At 59.2% G+C, this 6,816-nt stretch overlaps 1 long non-coding RNA gene across 1 annotated transcript; it reads right to left on the bottom strand.

Moving 5' to 3' along the window:
- Positions 1-4,025: 4,025 nt before the first annotated feature.
- Positions 4,026-5,803, bottom strand: LOC114672621 (uncharacterized). The gene is made up of 2 exons (XR_003723019.2): positions 5,655-5,803; positions 4,026-4,494 (listed from the first exon to the last, which is right to left on the bottom strand). It is a non-coding gene; the product is annotated as an uncharacterized LOC114672621 (long non-coding RNA).
- Positions 5,804-6,816: the final 1,013 nt, after the last annotated feature.

Genomic DNA, 6,816 nt, shown 5'->3' with positions numbered 1-6,816 from the left:
CTGGGTCAAGCTGTGTTCAATGCCAGGCCCCTGGAGCCAGAGGCAACTGCGTGCCTGGATGGGGCAGGTGGCACTAGGGGGCCACATGGACTCCAGATGGTAGAGATGTACTAGTGCCAGGTGCCAACCTGGTTTCCTTGGTGTTGAGTGGCCAGTGGGTGCAGAGGCAGGCTGAGTACAGGGTCTCCTCCAGGCACGGTGGAGTCTCAGAGGCTCCTGCACAAAGGTCCAGCGGGGGCAGGTGGCGGGGGACCCCTAGACGACATCCTGACCCCTTGCAGCTCCCAAGGCTCTTAGGAGAGCAGGCTTGGTCCTTCGCTGTGGCAGGGCAGGGCAGGGGACTTGGCTTGCTCCTTTACTGAGCAGTGACGGCTCATGTGTCCTGAGCTTCACTCACTGCTCCCCAGTGCCTCATGATGAAGGCAGGGCCTTGGGTACGGTGCCCAGGTCCTCACTCTTCTAATAGGTCACTCCGTGCCTCCCACTGCGGGTGAGGAACTTCCCCGCCCAGCCGTGTTGGGCCTGGGTTTGGGCCTAGCCTGGGCTCAGGGACAGCCAGTCAGGTGAGTGGTGAGGCCGACCGGTGCACGCTTCTGCAGCATCTCACTCTTCTACGCCCTGTTGAGCTGTCCCGGCTGAGCATGTTCCACGGAGCCACTGGTCCAAGGAGAATGAGGAAATACAGGGAGCAGACCTGAACCCAACCTGCGGCCCGGGGCGGGTCCAGCCGAGCACAGCTGAGCCTGCCAGGGCCACTGCCCACCCACAGGCCTACAAGCAAGGAAACCACCATTTGCTGTCGTAAGCCACTTAGTTTTGGGGTGTTTTGTTATGCAGCAAAAACTGACTAATACACATGGGTACTATTATCATCATCCAATGCCACCAGTGGAGAAACAGGCTCAGAGAGGCCAAGTCACTCCGCCAAGGTCACCCAGTTCTCAAATGGCGGACTGAGAGTCAAGCTCAGGCAGTCCCGCCCCTCAGCTGTCACTCAACCTGCAATTCCCCCTTCCAGGTAGAAGCCTGAGGAGCTCACCAGGCCTTTGGACAAACCTTCAAAATCAGTCTCTGGATTTGAAGGTTTCTGGGCAGACACCAGGACCAGATACATGTATTTGCCAAATGCCTCTCCTATTGCCCCGACCAGGATGGCTTCACTTTGTCCTTCAACACCGTGGTGGCCCCCAGCTGGACCTCGGCTGCGGCCTGCCTCCAGTCCAGCCTCCACCAGCACCTAGGGACCTGCTGACAGTGTCAATCTCACCCTACCACACTCTGTGGCTCCCTAGCACCGCAGGATCCAGTCCTGGCGCCTGGCATCTTACTGTGGTCCACAAGGCTCTGTGACCTGCAACTTGCACATCAGACCTCGCTTACACACTGACACACATGCATAGCCACACACTCACACACGCTCATTCACACACTGCCACATCCTCACCCACTCACATCACACACTCACACATGCTCATTCACACACTGCCCCATCCTCACCCACTCACGTCACACACTCACACACTTACACACCTCATTCACACACTGCCACATCCTCACCCACTCACATCACACACACACACTCACACACCTGCTCATTCATACACTGCCACATCTTCACCCACTCACATCACACACTCACACACTCACACTCACACACTCACACACACGCTCATTCACACGCTGCCACATTCTCACCCACTGACACCACACACACACACTCACACTCACACACTCACACACACGCTCATTCACACACTGCCACATCCTCACCCACTCACACTCACCCACTTACACACTCACACACTCACAACTCACAATACTCATTCACACACTCCCACATCCTTGCCCACTCACATCTCACACACTCACACACTCATACTCACACACTCACACTCACACACATTCATTCACACACTGCCACATCCTCACCCACTTGCATCACACACACACTCACACACTGACATGCTCATTCACACTGCCACATCCTCGCCAACTCACACCACACACAAACTCACACACACACACTCACACACATGCTCATTCACACACGCCCACATCCTCATCCCTTACACGGATTCACACGCAGGCCCATTCACACACTCCCTCACCCACTCTCACACACTCAGATCCACACACTCACACACACTGATTCACACATTCACACTCCTATTCCCCCCACGCCCTCACACACTCAACCCAGCTCCGGCCAGGCTGAGCTCTTGGCTCCTGGAGCTCCCGGGCTCCCCTCGCCTCCTAGCCTTTGTGGCTACTCTTCCTCTGCCAGGCGTCCTCCCTGGCCCTGCTCCTTCACCTGAGCTTGGCTGGTCACCTCCTCCTGGAAGCCTTCCCTGGCAGCAGCCCCCACACCCTGCACATCCGTCTTGTGTCTCAGCAGACACTCATGCCCTCCCTTCATGGTGACAGGAGCCCGTGCCCAGGACATAGCAGGAGTCCCTCATTGTGGGTGAATCACTGGTCACCACAGAGCATTGCTGAGAGGACAGCTTGGGCCCCAGCAGCCCCCAGGAGTGGGGAGTGGTCTCCTTTGGAGGGACTCTGCCAGACCCCGGTGTTCTGGGGCTCATGCAGGCCCAGGGGGCTGCTCCTGTATGTTTATCCTCAGGGTCTCTGCTCCCCGCCAGCTCCCTGTGCCCCCAACCAATGCGTCTGAGCCCTCCTTTCTCCCAAGGTACAGACACAACCTAGAAGATCTGTCCCCACTAAGATCCAGATGCAAGTGACAAATAAATGGAATCAGGATGTCTTTAGGCCAAGCTGCACTTTGCCACCATCAGCGGTCACAGGGGCAGCCATGGCCCAAGGGTTCCAACGACTGGGGGTGGGTTGCAGAAGGACAGTCCCATGACCCACGTCCTGGGGGACCTCTGGTCGTACGGTGGCCTCAGGGCAGTGGACTCTCAGGGGCCCTGCAGGCCCCTCTCCTCCCCACAGAGGCCCCTGGCCCTCCACCGACATCAAGGTACCTGGCCCTGGCAAGGGCAGGGCTGGTAGGATCTTTGGGCGGCAGGAGCAAGGGAGGGGCACGGAGGGTCCGAGGTGTCCCTCCACCGTGGGCCAGCCAGACACACGAGCATGTGGCCACCTGCACACAGCACGGGGCCTCACACAGAGCTGGGTGAAGGAAGCCAGACACCAAATAAGAAATTAGCTTGTTTGTTTCAAGCTGGACACAGGCAAAGGCCACCTCAGATATTGGGAGTCAGGAGAGGGGTGTGCGGGTGTGACTGGGATGGGCCCGGGGACGCTTCGGGCCTTGCAGGGGGCGGGAGTGCCTGCCCCTTGCCTGGTGGTGCTGACACAGACCATGGCTTTGTGACAATTTACTTATTCTCTGTACACTTCCCTGTGTATTTTCCGTATCTTGATGAAAAAAATAAAGGGTTGCACTTCAAAAGGAGGGTGGTTCCCCAGGCCAGCCCTTGGTGACCTGCAAGTCCCAGCTGCCTCCCCGGTGTTTGGGCTCCAAGCTGGAGCCATCCTCTCTGCCCTAAGACAGGGGTCCGGGTCTGGCCAGGTCTGTCAAGGCTACCTGCCTTCCCCATCTCCAGGCTGGGTCCAGAAACCTCTGTGGGGGCAGACGTGAGGACGGAGATGGGGGCACAGAAGAGACAATGCCCTGTGAGAGTGACCGGCCAGGGAGGAGACCCCTGGAATGGCGGGACAGAGCCTCCACCGGATGCTCCTGAGACAGTGTCCCGGCAGCTGCGGGAGAAAAGAACTCCCTGAGTCTATCAGTGCCCTGATTACCGTGGCTGACATCGGAACAGTCCTGGTGCTGGGCACGAAAGCACGCTCAGGTGAGACTGAGTGTCTCCGCCGGGCTCATGTGTGTGGACGCGCACACGCATGCACATTTGTGCTTATGGATGCACATACGCAGTCGTGCATGTGTGTGTGCGTGTGCACGTGTCTGCTCGTGTGTGCACGTGTCCACGTGTGTGTGCGCCGTGTCCCTGCCCAGTTTACACAATGCACACAATTGCCTCCAAAGAAATGGGATGTTCTTTAGAAAGAGGATGCTTTTTTGCATTTCAATTGACCGCCTCAACAATGTCCGTTTAATTAGTGTGTTTTGAAGGGGAAATGAAGGAAAATTATAACTCATCCGAGAAAATGGCTTGTACGTGCTCAGCTCTTCTCGCGGGTTCCGGTGGAGCCGCCCCCCAGGTCCGGCAGAGCCTGGGCCCAGTGCCGTCCTCCCAGAGGAGGAAGGGAAGAGCTGGCATGGCATGGTCCCCGGGGGTGGGGGACACGGGGGACAAGGGCAGGTGGACGCTGCGATCTATCTGGTGGCCGGGCAGTGAATGGGCTCAGATACAGAAGCCGCAGGTACCACCCCATCCCCTGTGAGGCCGTGAGGCAGAAGCAGTGCGGTCCAGCAGAAAGAGGACAAGGGCTCACTCAAGACCTGAGTTCGAATACCGGTTCTGCCACCGTCATCTGCGAGAACCTGCCAAGATTCGGTTTTCTTGTCTGTAAAAACATTTGTAAAATGGTGCTGATGGCTGTGAACTCAATAAAGGGATGACCAAGAAAGGGCTTTCTAAGTTGTTGGTCTCAGAAGGATGTGGTAATAGGCATCTCGAAGGATCCAAGGAAAGTCCCACATTGGAGCTGCGGCTTGGCTGAGGCGGCTCCATGGCCTGGGGCCTGGGCTCCCTGCGTACTCCTGAGTGCCTCCCGATTGCTCAAGACCGCCCTGAGCCAGCAGGTTCTGCCCTCACCCTGCCTAGGGCTCCTGCCTTGAGGCTGCCTCCAGCAGGGTCCTGAGTGCAGGAATCGGAGAGATCCACAAGTACAGCTCCCGGCCCCGGCCCTGGTCACACCGACACTGAGGGCTCCAGTCTCTTCTCCAACCCCCAGGCTCTGGGTTCTCCCCACTGGCCGCGTCGCCACCACCTGAGCTCTGGCCTGGGCTGGGGTGGGGAGACTTACTCTCCTCCCTACACCTGCCCATCCCCTCTGCTCCTCCGAGCTCCCCTCTGCAGAAGCCAGAGGTCTGTGGGCGGCTGTTGCATGACAGGCTCAGAAGATCAGGTCACGTCGAGGGGCGGCTCAATGTGAGGGTAGGGACAGTACGGGGGCTCCAATTCTGGAAGAGCCGGAGGTGGGAGGCAGTCTGCATTCCCAGGGTCCCCAGAACCCCTCCACTGACAACCCCACTGTCCAGTGAGGAAGGTTGCCCCTGCTCCAGCCTAATGGACCCCTGTTCACTGCCTAATGGAACTATGCCTTCCCCATTTGAAGGTGGGGAAACTGAGGCCCTGCAACGTGGAACCACTGGCCGGCAATAGCACCCTTGGTAATGACAGGTCTGGGTTCAGGCCTCAACTGTCTGACTCCAAAGCCCCTTTGCTGTGTCATCAGGTGGGCAGCAAGATGTGGGGGCTCCCCGCAGAGCTGGGAACTAGCACACAGACTACCCCAAGCCACCGTTCCCATGTGTGCCCACCCCCCCGCCTTGCCCTCTGGCCCACTAAGCGTGAACGGCTGTGTTGCTGTGGCTGGCGTGCCCGTGCCACCATCCTGCCCCTCCCCGCCTCTGCTGCCAACCCTCCCAGCGCCGTGTGCCGACCGGGCCCGTACAGCTGCCTTCCCGGCCGCTGGCTTCCCCGAGCCCCATTGTTGGGTACCTGGGAGCTTTCCAGTTCTTTGCTGTATGAATAGCATTGTTTTAACCATCTTGGCACGAGCTGCTTCTTTCCCCTCCCGCTCACGTTCTTTCCCTCTTGCAAGGGTTTGGGCACTTTCCCTGACACGTTCATTCTCTTACGCAGCCAGGAGCTGGCGGGACGCCTCCCAGGAGAAGTTGGCGGCCGACCAGGAGGCCTCGGTCTCCGCCTCTTGCTGCGGGTGAGCCTGTCCTGGGAGCGTGGGGCTCCTGCCTCCTTGGCGAGTGAGTGTGCCCAGCTCTGCGCCCATTGCTTTACACGCACATTGGTTCAGTGAGGCAAGAGCCAGTGTCCCCATTTCACACACGAGGACACTGAGGCTCTGAGAGGTTCAGCCATGACACAGAGGATGTAGGAGCAGCCAGACTTGACCCAGGCCAGTCTAAGCAGAGGCCAGGCTCAGTACCGAGACCCTGTCCTTGGGAGCCCCGTCTATACCCACCTGTCCTTGTGCCCACTGCCCTGGGTTCACCCCAGTCTCCTTGCTTCCCTGTCCCAGGAGGCAGGTCCCCCAGGAAACACAGGGGTCCTCCATGCCAGCCTGCGCCTCTCCCCACTCCCATCCTAAACTCCTTCCTGGGGCTGGCAGTGAGCCCCCTGACTGGGTCATCTGGAGGTGCCTCCTGTGAGCCACCCATCACGCCTGCTCCAGGGCGGTCTGTGTGGGTGGGGACCTGAGCTCCATGGTGGGCTACAGGGCAGCACTGTGAGGAGCCATGTTGGGAAGCCCACGGCTCCCACTCCAGTGCCTCTGCCTCCCACCGCCCCCAGGCTTGGCAAGAGCTACTCGGATGGGCAGACAGGTGGACGGGTGGACAGATGGACCAGTGGACCAATGGATGGGTGGTGAGAGGATAGGCTGAGAGGCGGCAGGATGTGCCATAGAAGCCTTGGAAAGTGCCACACGTGCCCTGAGAGGCTGCATCTGCCAGGAAGGGAGTGCCCACCTGGACCCCATGCTCTGGTAGGTTGCAGGCCTTCTTGGTGATGGAATCTCAGCCCTCCACTGGACGTGGCAAGCCCAGGTCTCCCTACTTGCAGCCCGGCCCCTCCTGTACTGTGGCAGACATGACCGATCCCCCAGGGCTCGCCCTCCCACTGAGCCTGGCTCCCGGCCCTTCCT

This window comes from Macaca mulatta, chromosome 15 (genome assembly GCF_049350105.2).
Source record: "Macaca mulatta isolate MMU2019108-1 chromosome 15, T2T-MMU8v2.0, whole genome shotgun sequence".
NCBI classification, from domain to species: domain Eukaryota; kingdom Metazoa; phylum Chordata; class Mammalia; order Primates; family Cercopithecidae; genus Macaca; species Macaca mulatta.
Note: the sequence above shows the minus strand (reverse complement) of the source record. Positions and strands in the feature narration are given on the sequence as shown.